Source organism: Vulpes lagopus, chromosome 3, assembly GCF_018345385.1.
Source record: "Vulpes lagopus strain Blue_001 chromosome 3, ASM1834538v1, whole genome shotgun sequence".
In the NCBI taxonomy this organism is placed as follows: domain Eukaryota; kingdom Metazoa; phylum Chordata; class Mammalia; order Carnivora; family Canidae; genus Vulpes; species Vulpes lagopus.
In genome coordinates, this window is record NC_054826.1 from 96197689 (window position 1) to 96216933 (window position 19245).

The 19245-nt window shown below is 47.8% G+C and overlaps 1 protein-coding gene across 6 annotated transcripts in view; it reads left to right on the forward strand.

The window, feature by feature from the left end:
• Nucleotides 1–8477: 8477 nt before the first annotated feature.
• Nucleotides 8478–19245, forward strand: part of DTX2 (deltex E3 ubiquitin ligase 2) — a 38495-nt gene continuing 27727 nt past the window's right edge. For 2 of the 6 annotated variants that reach the window (XM_041749854.1, XM_041749858.1), the window contains exons 1-2: nucleotides 8753–9125; nucleotides 9813–9977. The gene's annotated coding sequence lies outside the window, so the exon portion shown is untranslated. Of the gene's footprint in view, nucleotides 8609–8749; nucleotides 9126–9812; nucleotides 9978–19245 lie in introns of those variants that run through there. The other 4 variants (XM_041749855.1, XM_041749859.1, XM_041749857.1 and 1 more) reach the window with 4 other exon arrangements.

The following is a 19245-nucleotide window of genomic DNA, read 5'->3' on the forward strand; positions in this document are numbered from 1 at the left end:
AAGTGAGACTCATCAGCTCAAAATAAATTTTTGCCCCTCAACTACCTAGAAGTATTGAAATTAGAGAGGGGTGCCTTTCCTAGAATGAGGTTGGTTTGTTTGTTTTTTTTTTACCAGAGCTAAATCTTACCTGAGTGACCCATCTGTGGGGGTGGGGACACCTGTGATTCTTGCCTTGTGAATTGCCTTACACTGCCTACCCTCTTCCTTAACTCACAATGGCCTATAGACTTAATTTTCCCTTTTTTTATAAAGGTTTTTTTTTTTTAATTTTATTTATTCATGATAGACACAGAGGCAGAGACACAGGCAGAGGGAGAAGCAGGCTCCATGCCGGGAGCCCGATGTGGGACTCACTCAATCCTGGGACTCCAGGATCGTGCCCTGGGCCAAAGGCAGGTGCCAAACCGCTGAGCCACCCAGGGATCCTTCCCTTTTTATTTTAAAGATTTATTTTGACAGTACAAGCAGAGGGAAAAGGAGAAGCAGCCTGGCTCCCTGCTCAGCCTGATCCTAGGACCCTCAGAACATGACCTGAGCAGAAGGCAGGCTTTTTTTTTTTTTTATTTTTTATTCTATATATATATATGTGTGTGTCACAGAAGCAGAGAGAAAAGCGGACTCCTCACGGGGAGCCCAATGTGAGACACCATTCCAGGACCCCCCAGGATCACAACCTGAGCCAAAGGTAGACACTCAACCACTGAGCCACCCCAGCATCCCTGAAGGCCGACTCTTAACCAACTGAGGCACCCAGGCACCCCTCATTTTTACCTTTGAGTAAAAGGTAACCCTACACATGTGAGAGGTTCCTATATACAAAATTAAATCTGATTTCCTCCTGTTAATCTGTCTCCTGTCAAGTTGTAACTTACCAACATGAGTTTGCACCTTGGGAAGTCCTACCTCATCAGGTTGAGTGGCCACAGAAAAGGTTCGTTTGCAGCAAACAAGGAGATCACGGGGAATGGCTTCCAAAGCAGTGACTGCCCAAGAAAGAAGGTGGATGGGTTGGGTTCCTTTAGTTTAGGGCTAGGATGACTATATGGATGAGGAAGCATGGTCTTCCTAGGTAGAGGTGGAGGGTAAGGTGGCACATGCACCTTAAGAAGGCATGCCTCTACCTATCTGGTACATTATGTAAATGAGGCTGAGACTCCTCCCTGGGTGGAGATTTTAGTGCTATCCTGAGGTAAAGGTGATTGTGTTCATTCCAGAGGTCACTCCATGGTCCAACTGCGCAGATGCGAGTCAGGTTCCACTCAAAAGGTCTGGGTGGTCTGGGCCTCTCCCATCACCTGAGGGATGGTTTCAGGTTTCATCTGCCTGAATAAAGAGATAAGTAGGAAAGAAGAGGTTAGGGGAAAGTCTCAAAGTTGAGTACCAGTAGGTGCACAGTTAATAGTCAGGTCTTGGGGTCTGGCCAGGTCTTGGGGTCCAGCTGGTGACAAAACTCTTAAACCAGCCAGAAAGACCTGTTGAAGGAAAGTGGATTTTCACTCCCCACCACCAGCGTGTGTTCAGACAGAAGTGCTGAATAAGCAACGGCTATTTCCAGGACACACTGGCGGGGACCATCCCTGCAACAACCAGCCACCCATTACTTGCCTTCCTATTTCTGGGGCTTGCGACATCCTGGGAACTCCTCTCATTCAACTTCTGCTGTCCTCAGTGGGAACAGGAAGTGGCTGGATCTGGCGCGGGAGGAAGTGTGACTAGAACGTGACCCTGAGTGTGGCCCTTGCTGGTTCTGGACAGGCCTAGAGGCAGCCTCCAGCAGTGAAGGCAGAGCGTCCTGCCTTCTAGACGTTACTGGAAGTTTGGGGAAGTGAGGGAAATGGTGAGCAGCTAAGGGTTGTCTGCATTTCCATTGCTTACAGCCACCTGTTTCTCTGATGTTTGGGGCAGCTTCTTATTACATCCTGCGAAATTCTCGATGGATCAACTCTTCATGGGTTTTTAGAATTTTGCCTTTGTGCTTCCTGGTAGTGGGGGTAGGGAGGTGAGTCTGTTAAAAAGGACAATGCAGGGCAGAGGGAGTAAAATCATGATCACACAAATACAAAAGGAAAATGTGTCCAAGGTCTAATTCCCTGCTTGCGGGAAACCACAAGATGTAAAACTGGTTCAAAGGAGAATCCAAATACATATATATATATATATATATATATATATATATATATATTTTATCCATTTACTCATGAGAGGCAGGCTCCCTGTGGGAACCTAATGCAGAACTCGATCCCAGGACCCCGGCATCATGACCTGGGCTGAAGGCTGACACTCAACCGCTGAGCCACCCAGGCGTCCCCAAAGACTTTCATGAAGGTAATCAGGAATGCAGAAATGAGTTGGTTGATAGATGCAAACTTGGCTTCTTCTAAAGGGCTTCAGAAGAAATCAATTGTATCTCCACAGATGAGTATCATTTGCAATTATTTGCACTACTACTGGTTTTCTGCAATATACAGAATTGCAAAATACCTTAGGGGCATCTGGGCGGCTCAGTGGGTTACACATCTACCTTTCCATTGGGTCCTGATCTCTGGGTATTGAGTCTCTAGCTGGGCTCCCTGTTGAGCGGGGAGTCTGCCTCTCCCTCCACACCTCTCCTCCCCTCGGTGCACTCCCTCCCCCCTGCTCATGCTCTTTCTCACATCTTAAAAAAGTCCCAAACAAAACCTTAGTCAAAGACTAGGAAAGGCAGACTTTTGTAGAACGAGATAATCTGGAAGGTTGCTAGAGAACATCCAGCAACCTTTTTGCCTGTGTCTGAAACTCCCACTTTCATCCGATTGGGTATTAGATTTATCAGATATTTTTAGCAAGAGACTCGAAGCAGCTCCTAGGGACTATAATGGAAGTTTTCAGGGGGAGGCTAGGCTAAATATCACCAGAAAGATGACTCTGTCTCTGGGCGGGGGCCGCCTCTTACCCTCAGCCAGGCTAGGAAGGAAGCCTGGCTTGTCCACACACCACGATAGAGCCCTCTCTTGAGCAACTCTGGATCCCAAACCAGGATGCCAGAGTATTAATTTACAATGAAAATAACTGAGGTGGAGGGCACAGGTCGAGTGAGATTGTCTAGTGTTAAAACAAATTTCTCAGATGAATTAACTGTGAGTACACATCAGTTATTTCAGACTTGCAGCAAGGGAACCAGCAAAAAGGACAAGCCAGTTCAAAGCATGTTCCAAGGGGCCGGGACTTACATAAGATAACACTTTTAGGGGCTTCACTCCTGGGGCTACAAAGCCATCATGCTTTTGTTGGCTGTGTGGCTCACACCTGGGTCCTGAGTGGGCACTGTTGCCCAGAGATGCCAGGTGCTGTCTATTAATCAGAAATAATGAGCAAGGCAGCTGTGGCTTCAAATCAGTCCCTCCAGAGTGTCAGATGGAGGCCAATTAGCTGAGGTACTAAGCAACAAAATTCTGCCTTTCCAAGCAAAACATCAGAAAGTGCTTGAGCCCCTCAGCAGAAATGCTGGGGACCCTGTGTCTAGCCTTTTCTCAGATTGACATTGATCTTTTCTTGCTCTCGGGTGAGCTGGGGCTGGTTCCAGGATTGGAACCTTCAGAAGCAGTAAACCCTGGCACCTGGAGAGGGGTCTAAGGGCATCTGGGGAAAAAAATTATGTTTCTTTGGCCACCATTGATCCTCATTCTGTGGCCAACAGCCACATTCTTTTGTGGGTCACGTCATCCATTCTCAGTTGCTAGGGAGCCTTCAGAGGCCTGTGGGCAGCACAAACTCCAGCCTTTGAGACATTAAAAAAAAAAAAAAAAAAAAAACCTCCCCTTCTAGGCAGATGATTTTGTCCTAGCCAATGCCAGGAATGTGGTGGCTCCTTTCACCCCTGGGTGGACTTCGTGCCAGGCATACCTAACCTGCCCTACTGTGTGTGTTTGTGTGTATACGGGGGAGGGCATCCTCACATTTTTCAAACCAACAATACAAACAGGTGCACATTCTCTGTGCTCTGGAAGTTCCTTTTTTACTTAACAATAGATCTTGGCCACTGTTCCATGAGCTCCTGTGAATCTTCCTCATTCTTTCTACCAGTGTTCCAAGGTCATTTAACCAGCCCCCTCTGCTGGGCGCTCAGTGCTTCGAATCCTTTGGATCCTTTGCTAAAGCATATTGGCTTAAAGTTCGGTTTGCGAGTGGCAGGTCCCAGTTTCCCTCATTTCCAGCTTCCTGAGCAACATCCTGCTGCAGCCTCAGACTACAGCACACTCACTCTCTCCTGCCTAAAATTTAAAGTCCATGCCCCCCCCCCCATATTCTCCCTCTTGCTGCTGCCCTATTTTGCTTCTTTTCACGACCCAAACTCTTTATTTTTCCCAAATAAAAATAGTCTTTCTTTTCAGGTTATAAAAAAGGAAACTATTCATTGGGACATACTCACATGATGCAAGGGAAGCACAAAGAAAGTGAAAATCACCTGCTATCCTGCCGTCAGATGTTACTGTGTTGGCTAGTTGTCCTTCCAGACTTACACAGCCACAGGCAACCTTATGTAAGTAGTCTCATTCCATGCATGTGGGCTTAACCTCTTCCGCATTCCACCCCCTGCCCCAATGCATGGAACACTAGGGTTGTTCTTGGAAGAGCTGTCTGCACTCCTAGACTGCACTCCTAACCTTCACAACCACAGCTGCCTACATCCATCTAATTGCTCCAGCCCCTGCTTCTCAATGGAAACCACTCTGGTCACCAACGGCTTCCCTGTAGCTAAGTTGGAAGTTTGGGGCACTTCCTCAAGGCTTCAAGATGATAAAGCCTGGAACTGAGAGGCAGGGACGACTCTGGGTTCTGGCATAGGCTCCCCTTCTAGCAGACCACCTTGTTGGGCCTCTCAGAAGTATCTGTCACCACTAAGTGCCACCTTCATGGGACATTCCCCTTGATTCTCTGCCATTATGCTCCTCTAGGGTGCGCTACCACGCCCCCACCATCCCCCAGCCCCACCCCAGTCCAGCCTCCTTTCCGGACACTTCTATATCTCATCTGTTCTTTAAAAGTCAGTGTTCTTAGCCCTGGACTCACCTTTTATCTTCTGTCGTCTTTCCAGGTGATCTCAATCTCATTGCCTGTGACTCTAAAATCCCTATCTCTACCCAGATGTCTCTAGAGCCTCCCACTTGGCTGTTTTTGCCTGCCTCCCTACCTCACACTCAACTTATGACTGAAAACATAACAGCCCCCACCAACCTTGCCTTCTAGTGACCTCTACCTCATGGGAAGCCTGTCCATGCATACAGACTTCCAGGCTGTGTCCCCTTCCTGGCTCTGTGAAGCTTTACCACCCTGGCCTTCCCCCTGGCTCCCCACATTTGTCCCCAACCTGGGCAGCCCCATCGAGCCCCCTCCAAGCTCCAGTTCCTCCTGCTCTCTGGGCCTGGATGTCCTCCCCTTTCCAGCCCAGCCTGCCACCATTGTTCTGTTTGAACCTGTAGGTGTGTGTGCAGTGGGATTTTGGGAAAATAACTATCATTTAAGCATTTCACTAAAGAAAAAGGAAGCACTGAAGAAAATACCTTTTGGGGGCATGTGGGTGGCTCAGTTGGTTAAATGTCTGCCTTTGGCTCAGGTCATGATCCTGGGGTCCTGAGATTGAGCTCCACATGGGGCTCCCTGCTCAGTGGGGAGTCTCATCCTCCCTCTGCCTGCCACTCCCCCTGTTTGTGCTCTCTCTGTGTCAAATGAAGAAATAAATCTTAAAAAAAAAAAAAAAAGAACATACCTTTTGAGTGTTGAAAGGCTTTTCTAATGCTTCAGATCATTTCATTTGCACCACCCTCCCCCCACCCACTGCCACCACGAGGTCAGTCATATGGGGCTGCTTAAGTCTGGAGTTAGACAACACTTTGATTTTTTTTTTTTTTAAGATTTTATTTATTTATTCCTGAGAGGCAGAGAGAGAGAGAGAGAGAGAGAGAGAGAGAGGCAGAGACACAAGCAGAGGGAGAAGCAGGCTCTATGCAGTGAGCTTGACGTGGGACTCGATTCCGGGTCTCCAGGATCAGGCCCTGGGCTGAAGGCGGTGCTAAACCACCGAGCCACCTGGGCTGCCCTGATTTTTTTTTTTTCTCTAAGATTTTATTTACCTAATTGCCAGAGAGAGAGAGCGTACAAGCAGGAGGAGCAGCAGCAGGAGAGGGAGAAGCAGGCTCCTGGCTGAGCAAGGAGCCTCAATCCCTCAATTGTGGGATCATGACCTGAGCCAAAGGCAGATGGTTTAAGCTACTTGAGCCACCCAGGTGTCCCAGACACCACCTTTATTTAAAGACCAGTGCTGCCAGTTGCCAGCTGTATGATCTTAGACACATCACTTAAACTGTCTTAGTGTCCCTATCTTTAAAATGAGGATAACGAGGAGGCTCCTGGCTTGCTCATTCAGTAGGACATGTGACTCCTGATCTCAGGGTTATAAGTTTAAGCCTCACAATGGGCATGGAGCCTACTTTTTAAAAAATGAGGATGATGCTAGTACCTACCTCATTGAGGGGATTTCCTGTGAGGTGATGCTTGGCACATACTAGGTGCTTTAGAAATGTTGTAGGTGGTTTCGGCTGAGAACATTGAGATTCTGGGAAGGGAAATGTCCCCATCCTAAGCTGTAGCCAATACAGTTACCTAGTATAAATCACAGCTAGAAAGTCACTCCCTCATTTCTGGAAAGAGGACTGGCATTATTGGGAGAATCTGACTTTAGTGCTTCCCCAGGCTCAAGGCCTATATCCTCCAAGTCAGGTCCTGGATCACAGAGTCGAGTCCTAAACTAGGATCCCAGAAGTGGGCCTGCCACAGGCACTCCTTCCTCTGCTTCACTGACTTTGGGTGGATTAGTCTCCCCTCTGAGCCTCAGCTCCCTTTTCTATAAAATAAAGTTTTCAACTGAATGATGGGGGCGGGGTGTGGAGAGGTATCTTTTCCTTAAATCCCTGATGAAGTATGAGTGACATTAGATTATGTAAAGATACTCATCTAGAGGCCAAGATTCAGAGACCTCTTAACCCCCTGGAACTGTGTGCAAGATTGTATATGTGACATGTATGTACATGTGTGTGAACATTTCTATCTAAGCATGTTTTGGGAATAGCTCTATTTATCTTTGTGAAGGAGGTCTGTGATCCCAGAAGAGTAGTCACCGACCTAGTTCAGACCTTTTTTTTTTTTTTTTTTAAAAAAAAAGATTTTATTTTTTTATTCATGAGAGACACACAGAGAGAGGCAGAGGGAGAAGCAGGCTCCCTATAGGGAGCCTGATGCGGAATTTGATCTCAGAACCCCCCCCCCCCCCCCCCCCCCGCCATCACAACCTGAGCCAAAGGCAGATGCTTAACCATTGAGACACCCAGGTGCTCCTGGTTCAGACCTTCTATCTGAACTATAGATATATTTCAGACTATATCAAGATCTGATATATATGGGCAGCCCCGGTGGCGCAGCAGTTTAGTGCTGCCTGCAGCCCAGGGCATGATCCTGGAGACCCTGGATGGAGTCCCACATCAGGCTCTCTGTATGGAGCCTGCTTCTCCCTCTGCCTGTGTCTCTGCCTCTCTCTCTCTCTCTCTCTGTCTCTATGAATAAATAAATAAAATCTTTTTTGAAAAAAGATCCTATATATATACACACACACACACACACACACACACACACACACACATATATATATATATAGGACTATAGCAAGAGCCTCCAAACTGGTCTCCTTACTCCTTTGTTCCTTAAACGTGTCCTCCACCTATCACACAGGGTATCATTCCTTTGTTTGAATCTTTCTTTTGGCCTTAGTGGCAAAAAGAAATGCATAGTATTTAAAGACATTCATAATCTTACCCAGCCTGGTCCCCACACTCATATCCTGACACACCCTAATCTATTTCCTCTGTCCTCAGCCCCTCTGTGTACCCTCCTGCCCTGGCTACAGGGAACGTTTCACTGCTTCCTGAATGCATCAAGCACTTTCACATCTCTCTTCCTTTGCAGGAGCTTCCCTGTACTTCATCTGGCAAACCCTCGTGTGCGCTTCAAAATCCAACTCAGGCGTCCCACCCCTTTGTGATGTCTCCCTGATACCTCCTCCAAATGAACCACACCCTCTGTGCTCCAACTCCTGTGCTTAAAGTCACATTTATCCCACTGTACTGTAATTATGTGTTTGAGTGTCTGTCTCCCCAAGCAGATATGAAGTTCTCCCAGCAGAGAAACCAAGTTTCTGACTCACGTTTGGAGCCTCGGTACCCAGCACGGGGCATGGCACCACATGTGTACGGGTAATGACTATCTAAAATGAGTCAGTAAGTTAATGAAGGAGTAAGTCAGTGAGTGAACAGACCAAGAAGGAAGAATAGATACACCTGAACAGGTGCGCGTGGGATTGGGTTCCGCCCCGCCCTCAACACATGGAACTACATTTCCCAGAAGACCCCGCGACCTGGGCATGCGCACTGGAGCGCTAGGAAGCTGCGACGCCGAGTTTCACTCTGGCTGCCTCCTCAGAGTCGGAGCTTCAGCCCGAGCGGTCCCCAGGCCGCCCCGAGCTGCAGCCCCAGCGCGGCGGTGCCCTCACCCGGCCCCCTCGTCTTCCTCAGCCTCGGTGAGAGGGGCGGGCGGGCGGGCCACCTGCCCGTCGCCAGGGCTGGGGTCCCGGGGACGCGGGGGGGACTGAGCCGAACTGGGACCGGAAGGGGGCGGGCGTGCGACTGAGGGAGGGCTGGGCCGGGCCGGGCCGGGGAAGAGCCCCGTGGTGAGGTCCGGGGGGACTGGGAGGACCCGCCGCGGGGCTGGACCGGGGCCGCGGCCGCCGGAGGCGGGAGCTGGGAGAATCGGACGCGCTGGCAGCTTTGGGACGGGTCTGGGTGCGAGGGTGAACGCCGAGTGGGAGCCGAAGGGCTGGCAGGGGGAGGGGCGCAGACACCGGGAGTTTGGGGCCGTGGCGAGGAGGACACCCCTTCCCACGGGAGCGGGCGGAGGCGCTGGAGATCCTGTCACTGGGCTCCGGGGCTCGCGGGGTCGATTCTGCTGGGTTCTGGCTTCGGGCGGACGACTTGCTGCAGCCCGGGGCTGTGCTTTTTGAAAGAGTTTGCCCCCAAACTCTGCCTCCCATGCCTCAGGTAGGGGTCGCCCTCCAGGAAACTCCGGTTTCCTGGGGGCCCTGGGTTCCTTTTGAGGCTTGCGTAATGTACGTTGGAGAGGAATTAGACGACTTTTTTATTTTTCTGAACCTGCCCTGTCGCCCACTCCGCTCCCCTCCAACCAGCTGCTCCCTTCCACACTGGTTCCACTTCCCTAAGTGCCAGTAACAGTGGAAATAGTGTGTGCACGCACAGGCTCCTGGACCGTTAAGAATTAATTCAAGAATGCTTCTGCCTGCTATCCTATCCTAGCTCCTCTAGAGTTCTAGAAGGTCGACGTTGTGGTAGCCAAAATCGGGCTTTACCCTCACGGTAACTATAACTGGGCCTCTTACTCATTTGCTGCGTGACCTTGGCCAAACTTTTACCTTCTCTGGTGTGTTAATCTCCTGGATTCTTACACTGCAGACTGACTTAGGAAGCCCATTTAGGCCTTTCCGTGAAAGAGCTGAGGTGTGTGTGTGTGTTTGTTTCCACCATCCCCTTGATTATCGAGTGGGTAGAAGGAGACTGTTGTACCTTCTGTCCTGCCCAGGCTGTTGAAAAATAAATCTGGTGGTTTCCAGTCCCCGGCCGCAGCGCACAGACCCAACATCTGTGCATTCGTTTTCACTGACTGCTGTTTCTCAATTTAAAACCTGATCATCTTTTTCCTTGTTGGCAAAGGTGCCCTGGAATTTGTGTTGCTGAGTCAGCAAGGCTTTCCGATTTGCTCGGTTTTTGTTGTTTGCATTTTATATCAAGATGGGAACTCAAACAAGTCATTCCTCCTAAGGATCTAGTGTCTCTGTCAAGAAGGGACAGTTTGTGCCAGCTCTCCAGAGAGAAAAGGTAAGAGTGACAGGGACTTTACATTGCTGCCTTCTGGATCTGGTTTTCAGTAGAGGAGGTGGAGACTGGGGAGGGTGAAATTTGAGGTCTCCCGGATGAAAGTCAGCCTTGGGAGTTGATTGTTGATTGCCAACTGTCTCAAATAAAGTCAAGTGCTTTCTTGCCAAGGGCTTCTTCTGTTTAACCAGTCTTAGAGGATGCTTTACACATGGTTTTCACTTAAGACATGCTTTATGGGGTGAAGGACACAAGTCATGATTTCTGCATCTGAGCTGGAAATTTTTATTTCTTTTGTTGCCCGCACAAAACTGGGTGCCTTCTTTGTGTCAAGCCCCATGCTCAGTGGTGGGGCACAGTGATGAGTGAGAAGAGCTCTGTCACCTGGGCACTCATCGTTTGGTGGAATGGACTGTCCGTTCCTAGACAGACCCTAGACAGTGGCAAGGAGTTGTTGGTGTGCTGTGTTGAGGTGGGAGGAATCACAGGGCAGAGCCCCAGCCCCTCGACCCTGTTTGTCCAGGAAGGGATAGGAGGGAAGGTCAGCAAGCTTCTAGAACATAATTGAGGTGAGTTGTGAAGGACTTGAAAAGGAGAGCAGAAGCCTGGCAGAGGAGTGGGCATCTGCAGAGTACAGAAGTTACCTGGTACGCATGGGCCAATGTAAGTAGCTCTATGTGGCTAGAGCAACAGGGATGGGTGTGAGGTGGAGGAGGCTGGTTAGGTAGGCAGAGGGAAAGTGTGGATGGTTTTGTGGGCCGCACTAAGGCTCTGGGAAGCAGGATTTTAGCAGAATTCCATGAGGGCATTTTAAATGAGCACACTGGCTAGAAAGTATGAATGGATTAGACTGGATTATTCTCTTTGTGACTGTTTCCTTACACCATGCCAGCTTTTGATAGAGGGAGAGTTAGACATAGATGTTGCCCTCAGTTTCTTCATAGTCTCCTTGAAGAGATAGAATGGACATAGAGAACTGTAAAGGGCAGGCAAGTTCTGTGGAAGTTGAGAAGAGGGTGTTTTCTTTCAGTTGGGCATCTTGAGGCATCATGGAAGTACGTTTAAATTGGGTCTTGAAAGGAAGTCTGGGTGGCCCAGTCTGTTGAGCGTCTGCCTTTGACTCAGGTCATGATCCCGGGGTCCCAGGATTGCTCACTGGGGAGTCTGCTTCTCCCCGCCCCCCCCCCCCATGCTTGTGCGTACTCTCTTGCTCAGTCTTTCTCTCAAATAAATAAAATCTTAAAAAAAATTTGAGTCTTGAAAGTATGGGTTAGGTGAGGATGTGTGGCCAGATGGGTGGGATTCTTCGTAGAGCTGAGGCATGGGTGGGGGGGGAACTGGATGTATGTAGGGGTAGCAGTTGTCACTTAAACTCTTGGGGAATGGATTGGGGGAAAAGGAGGTGTAGACAAAAAGAAGGTATTGAAGGCAAGTACGCTGGCAAATACTGTTGATAGGGAGGAACCAGATTGTGATGGGCTTTCAGTGTCAACCCAAGGAACTTGAAATTATTCAGAAAGTATACTTTGGGAGGCTCAATATTGTACCCGCCTCTCAGGTGAACCAGGAGAGAGAGTTGGAGAAGCCAGTTGGGAGAGAATACTTGTCAGTGTGAGAGGCACTTAGATCCCAAGCGGATGCTGGCAGCAGGGGCTGAGGAGGTGAGGACGGAAGAGAATGCAAGCTGCTGTGGCGGCTGTGGGGGAAAAGTTGTGAGGAGCTAGAAACCCAGGTTTTTCTCCTAATTGCCGGGGGCCAGGGAATCCAGGGAAAGCAGAATTAAGAAGGAAGGTGAGGGGTGCCTGGGTGGCTCAGTGGTTGAGCAGCTGCCTTTGGCTCAGATTGTGATCCCAGGGTCCTGGGATCAAGTCCCACATTGGGCTCCCTGTGGAGAGCCTCTTTCTCCCTCTGCCTATGTCTCTACCACTCTCTGTGTCTTTCATGAAAAAATAAATAAAATATTAGAAAAAAAAAAAAACCTGCCTGAGTGGTGAGTTTGTCTTCAGACATCTGGGGGAAGGTGCCAAAGAAGCCAACAGGAATGGGGCCATGGCCTCCACAGAAACTGTGTACCAGGACTAGTGCTTGGCAGTTGATGTAAGATGTGTTTAATTTTTACCTCAGGTAAACACAGAGCTAGATTAATACACACTAATCACTATTCATGTGTGGCTTGCTTTTATTTATCTCCTAAGTTTTTTTTTTTTAATAAAAGATTTTATTTATTTGAGAGAGGGCAAGAACACTCAGAGTGAGCATGAGAAGGGGGGAGGGGCAGAGGGAGAAGCAGCCTCCCTATTGAGCAGGGAGCCTGACTTGGGACTCAGGATTTGATCCCAGGACCCCTAGATCATGACCCAAGCTGAAGGTAGATGCCCCTCTAAGTGACTTTTAATGAATGTAGTAAACTCTTGCATTCCAATCACCTGAAGCAAAAGCTTGAGAGGGAAAGATATGTATAATCATTTGGTCTTTCTCCCCATCCTGAGATAGCCATCATCCCCTAGCTTTGTGTTTATATATTGTACCTATGTGTTTCTAAGGAAAGTAAAAAAATATTGCTGAGATTTATCCATATTATTGCATGTCATCTAGTTCATTTGTTTTAACTGGTGAATAATCCATGGAGTGAATACACTACAGTTCAGGCATCTAATCTTCCACTGATGGGCACTCAGTTGTTTTCCAGATTTTTCCTATTGCAAATCTGCTGCTCTAGACATTTCTATACACATCTGTAGTACATGTGCAAGAGGTTTTCTTGGGTTTGAACTTAGGGGTGATATTTTGCTGGGTTATAGAGTAAATAAATGTGCAGCTTTCATAGATATAGCTAAACTACTTTCTGAAGAGGTCGTACCAGTTCACAGTCCATTAGTACCAGTGTATGGGACTTGTAGTTGCTCCATATTCTTGCCATCACTCATCATAGGCAGACTTTATTTTTGCCAATTGAATGGGTATAAAATGAGATCATTGGGATTGTGATTTCTGTGTTCCTGAGCCCTGACGTTGAATATCTCTTCATAAGCTCATTGACCTATGTGTTTCCTGTGAAAATTTGTTCATGGTTTTTGCCAATTTTTTTATTATTTACTGATTGTAAGAGTTCTTTGTAGATTCTTGATTTTGATCCTTTGTTCATATTGTGAATATTTTCTTCCAGCTTGTATTGCACTCTTTCTACTTTATTTAAGACCTCTTTTGGGATGCCTGGGTGGCTCAGTGGTTAAGTGTCTGCCTTCAGCCCAGGACGTGATCGTGGGGGCCTGCTTCTCTCCGCTTATGTCTCTTGCCTCTCTCTGTGTCTCTTATGAATAAATGAATAAAATCTTAAAAAAAAAAAATCTCTTTTGTAGAATCATCTTAATTTTAAGATAGTGGAATTTTGTTGTTGTTTTTGTAGTCAGTGTTCTGTGTCTTGTTTAAAAAATCTTTCCCTGACCTTAGTCCTTGCCTTTAAGGAGCCTCTGCCCTAGTGGAGGGCCTGGTAGATAATTGCACTCAGATGTTACATGGATATTGATTGTTAGAAGTGGCCAATTCTGCCTGTGGGCAGAGTGGGTATAGGAAAGATTTCACAGGGTAGAGCGTCTCAAGCTGTAGTTCCTCCTCAGGTGCTGGGGAAAGACATGTCTGCAGAGGACAGAGGCACTTTCCTACTTCTTGACAGAGAAATGGGTTCAGAGAGGTATCTTTCAACTCCAGGACAGTGGGAGCATGGTGATAAGATGTTGGGGACACTGTAAACTAACCACTCCAGTTAGTTTGCACGTTACCTGTGGCTGTTTTCACACTATTGTGGCAGGGTTACATCAGTGCAACAGACCCCCTTTGTTTTGCAAAGCCTAAAATATGTACTCTTTGGCCCTTTAGAGGAAAAGTTTGCTGAGTTCTGCCATGATAAGTTGTGGTAACTGTGGTAATCTGATGAGTGTGTCCCAGCCACCACAGTGGTTCAACTAGTTATTGCTGGATGGGTTATGAATCTAGGTCAGCACTGCAAGTGTTGCCAACTTTTCTACTTTGCAGAAGCTGAAAATCTGGATTTTTTTTTTAAATGGTGAATATTCCAATTTTAAACAATAACTCATTTAACAACAACAACAACAACAACAACAAAAAGAAACCCCTGAAAACTGTCTAGGCCAGGAAAAACACACCTGGCAGGCTGACGTGTCCAGCATGAGCATACCTCTTCTGTCTCAGTGGGTCTGGAAATGATTTGGGTTTCCTTATTCCTGTGGATTCTTGGGCAGGTTGCTTATCTTCTTTTGCCTCCTGTCCTCATCTGTAAAGTCAAGAGTGGCGCCCAGTACCACAAGGCTTAAATAAGAACCCGTGTAAGGTGCTTAGTGCCTGGTGCCTTGTAAGCTTAGGTTGGTGGCCATCACTGTTAGTCCTGCCACTGCTTTTACTGCTGCCCCATTTTGACCCCCTGTGTAGGCCTGGGGATCAGGGCTGTGTCCTGACTAGCTGCCAGTGGCCACATTGCTCCTGGCAGAGAAGGAGCCAGCATGGCAGGTTCTCCTGCTGGTGGAGGAGGTTGCCTACAGGGAATCAAAGATTACTAGGGCCTGCCCCCTGGCTACCCTGGGCTTGCTTTTTTATTTATTTATTTATTGAGAGCACGAGCAGGGGGAGGGGCAAAGGGAGAGGGACCAGGAGAATCCCGAGAAGGCTCCGCGCTTCACTACAGAGCCTGAGGCGCGGTGCAGTCTCACAGCCCTGAGATCATGACCTGAGCTGAAATCAAGAGTTGGACGCTCAATTGACCGAGCCACCCAGGCGCCCCACCCTGTGGCTTTCTGAGGCCTACTGGGAAGATTCTGCTCTGACCTGCCCCTGGAGGGCTTAGGCAGGCCCCCACTAGTAGAGGAGTTGTCACTTCTCTTCCAGCAGCCTGAGTGTGAGGGGCAGATTATGTATTAGTGTCCTCCATCTTTCAGAAACTTAGTAAGTTTTGGCTGGCCCTGTCTTTAGCCATCTGTTTTTTTTTCTGTTTGTTTTATTTTTAAAGATTTTATTTATTCATTCATGAGAGACAGACAGAGAGAGAGAGAGAGAGAGAGAGAGAGAGGCAGAGACATAGGCAGAGGGAGAAGTAGGCTCCATGTAGGGAGTCTGATGCGGGACTCAATCCCGGGACTCCAGAATCATGCCCTCTGGGCTGAAGGCAGGCGCCAATCTGCTGAGCCACCCAGGGATCCCCTAGCCATCTGTTTTCAAGATAAAAGCCTCATCTTACAGTGTCTACCTATTGCAGTAGTTCAAGTCTGTGGATGGTCTGTTTTTGTTTTTGTTTTTGTTTTGTTTTTAAAAAATTTTATTCATGAGAGACAGAGGCAGAGACATAGGCAGAGGGAGAAGCAGACTCTGAGGGGAGCCTGAAGCGGGACTTGATCCCAGGACCCCGGGATCATGACCTGAGCCAAAGGCGACACTCAACCACTGAGCCACCCAGGTGCCCTGTGGGTAGTCCGTTGTATGCCTTTTCTTTTTTTTTAATTTTTTAAAACTTTTTAACATTTATTTATTTTTTAAAGATTTTATGTATTTATTCATGAGAGACAGAGAAAGAGAGGCGCAGAGACACAGGCAGAGGGAGAAGCAGGCTCCACGCAGAAAGCCCGACATGGGACTCGATCCCGGTTCTCCAGAATCACACCCTGGGCTGAAGGTGGCGCTAAACCACTGAGCCACCCAGGCTGCCCCGTTGTATGCCTTTTCTTGGAACTCAGAGATGGGGATGTGTGTTGGCAAAAGAAGTGCCATGGTACTTTGATGAGGTCTATTGTTTGCAAAACCCCACAGAGATAGCAGCCATTTAAAGTAATGATGTTGGGATCCCTGGGTGGCGCAGCGGTTTGGCGCCTGCCTTTGGCCCAGGGCGCGATCCTGGAGACCCGGGATCGAATCCCACGTCGGGCTCCCGGTGCCTGGAGCCTGCTTCTCCCTCTTCCTGTGTCTCTGCCTGTCTCTCTCTCTCTCTCTCTCTCTGTGTGTGTGTGTGTGTGACTATCATAAATAAAAAAAAAATAAAAATAAAAAAATTAATGATGTTAAGTCATGGTGGTGGTAGTGGTTTGGTTTATATTTGTGGTCTTTTAAAAGTGTTGGGCATTTTAAAGCGATGTGTTGCTTGCTGATAATAGAAATAATACTTTCTCACTTTAGAAAATGTAAAAAGTTGAGGTATGTGAGGAAGTAGAACCATAAGGCCTCTTCTCTAGTCAAAGGCAGCCAATGTGAACACTTTGGGAGGTTTCTGTTGAGTTTTCTCTGTGCTTCTCTTTTAACTGTCAGAATAGTGCTATGGTAAATATCTTTACATCAAAGATTTTCTATAATCTGTTTAGATTGATTATTGGGTCAAAGCAAGTAAACATTTCTAAACCACTCCATACATATTATCACACTTTGCTGGAAAGGGTTTAGCCTTCCCAGGGGTAGGAGTACTCAGTGTACTCCTGCCAGCATGAAGTATTGAAATTAAGCTTTGTTTTGCTTTGGGTTTTTTTGTTTGTCTTTAACTATTTTGATAGGCAAAAAAATAATGTTCCGTTGTCTTTAATTTGCATTAAAAATGTTTCTAGTCCAGTAGAACATTTCTTTGCTGTGTTTGTGTGCAAGATTGGCCTTTCCCAGGTCTGTGGGAAGGCATCTTGACAGGGCCCTGGTGGCTTGCTGCACGGTCTCGAGGTCTAGGAAGGTCACGTTCCTTGTGTCAGCTGGTGGGTGTGGAGTTTCAGGCTGAGCTTCTTGGAAAGGCCCCGAAGGAGAGGTGGCTTAGGAAATAGGCCTGGGCTCACTGCGTTCCTGTCCATGCTCCTCAGAACTCCCCTATTCTGCAGAAGAGCATCCTGAGCCTCAGGAGAGGTAGGCACGAGGCCATTTTTGTGTCAGAAAGAGCACCCCCACGTTCCTGCATTTTGCATATCAGTGGGCGGCCTATGGTCCCATTTGCAAACAGGTTCCACTGCTCATCCAACTGCCTGAGTGGTAGAGCCTAAAGAAGGGGAGGTGACTGTCCCAAAATCACCTGAGGGTGCAGCACACCTGTGTGTGAGCTGAGCCGAGGGGGATTCTGACAGCTGTCTCCATCTCCATCTCCCCCTCGGTACAGCAGATGGTGGAGGCCAGCCACAATCCCTGTGTGGACGGAATGGTGAACCTCTGAGCCCAGGCCTGTGCGAAGCTGGTACATGTTTCGGTGGGCTTTGGAGGGATGAACCAGTTCTCATGTATTGGCAAGGTGACGATCACCCAGCCTGAGCACTGCCCTAAAAACCGCATCGGACTCTCTCCCCAGCGACTGCAGCTGTCGTGGGGATCCGCTTGTGTGGTTCACACACCCTGAGGCCCACAATTAGGCAAGATGATTTTTGCTCAGATTCTTGTGCCAGCTTGATCTTGTTCTAAAGCTCTTCTAAATCCTCTGTGGATAGAAAGACTCTGGGACGCATGTAGCTTTTTTTTTCTTTTGTGTGAAAACACCTCCCTAGTAGAATAGCAGCAACCACCTGTGCCTCACAGTGCAGCGCTGTGGACAGGATTTGTAGCTAAATCCAGCAAGAGGATGCAGAGGGAAGTGGGGACGATTTTTCTCATGGTCTAAGTTGTTGATGTTTTTTAGAAAGTAACTTTGGGCTCATCCTAAGACTTAATATTATGACCTTGTGGAACATTTGCAGGTACAGAAAGAGGTAAAAAAACAAAACCATAATTCTGTCACTCCTGTTGTTCCTTGCAGCTTTTTAACCCCCTTCCTTCCAGCTCATTTTTTTTTTTTTTAAGTTTGTTTATTTTTAGTAATCCCTGCACCCAGCATGGGTCTTGAACTCACAACCCTGAGATCAGGCGTCACATACTCTTCTGACTGAGCCTACCAGGTGCCCCAATTCTTAATTCTCAGTTTTATTTTACAGTTCTCTCGTCTGTAAAATGGGGACAATCCTTACCTTCAAGGGCAATTGAGGTTGAGCAAACCTAGAGGACCAGAGCACCCCGCAGTCGGTGCCCAGTGAACAGCACACTGTCCTGCCTGACAGCAGAGCAGGTGCAGTTCCATATCTTGTGTATTGTATGTGTTGTAAGCAGTCATAGGTCCATAGGCCGTTTGTAAACATCTTTCGAGACTCCTATTCCATCATTAGAATATCCTATAGCTTCTTTTTTTTAAAATATTTTTTATTATTTATTCATGATAGTCATAGAGAGAGGAGAGAGAGGCAGAGACACAGGCAGAGGGAGAAGCGGGCTCCATGCCGGGAGCCCGACGCGGGACTCGATCCTGGGACTCCGGGATCGTGCCCTGGGCCAAAGGCAGGTGCTAAACCGCTGAGCCACCCAGGGATCCCTATCCTGTAGCTTCTTTAAGAATTCCCTTATGTAGGGATGCTTGGATGGCTCAGCAGTTGGGCACCTGCCTTCAGCTCAGATCATGATCCCAGGATCTGGGATTGAGTCCCACATTGGGCTCCCTGCAAGGAGCCTGCTTTTCCTTCTGCCCGTGTCTCTGCCTCTCTCTCTCATTCTGTGTCTCTCATGAATAAATAAATAAATCTTTTAAAAAAAACAATTCCCTTATGTAGATGTTTAGGTTACTTCCAGATTGAGGCTTTTTTCCATGGCCCATTATAGTAATTATTTTCATAATTAAGAACACCTTCAATAGCTCCTGTCATTAGGAGCTGAAACAAATTAGGTTTTTGAACTACAGCTTCATGATGGCTGAAGTAGTTGTAGAGAACGGGTGCCTTGACATGGCCCTTATATGTGCCTAATTGCTGCGTTCAAGTGGAAGCCAGTCGGTGTTTCTGGGCATTGCTTCAAATGTGCCCTAAGTCCCCTGGAGCAGAAGGTTCACTCTCTCTCTCGTCTGCTGGAGTTTCAGACCTTTTGGGATATTAGGCATTTGAAGAGCTGAAGCCCCAGCACTAGGACAGCTGTAGCTCTCCCTCAGGGAGTTCCTGTTCCCATGGGGAGACAGACCCTGAAACCAATAAATGCAGTCATTTGTGTTCAGATTAAGTGGACTAGGCCAGGAAGGTGGATGGAGTCAGCACTTTTTGGGTGAGGGTGTGGGTCAGAGGGCTCAGGAGAGGGGGTGCTGTGGCTGGTTCTAGAAAGATGGGCATGTTTCCTTGGGTTCTTTGGTGGAGAGAGGACTAGAGTCTGGACACATGTAGCAGCAGGATCAACAGCTCAGAGGTGGTAGGGAATGGCTTTGAATGTTCTGGCACTTGCTAGAATTTGTTGTGGCTGGACA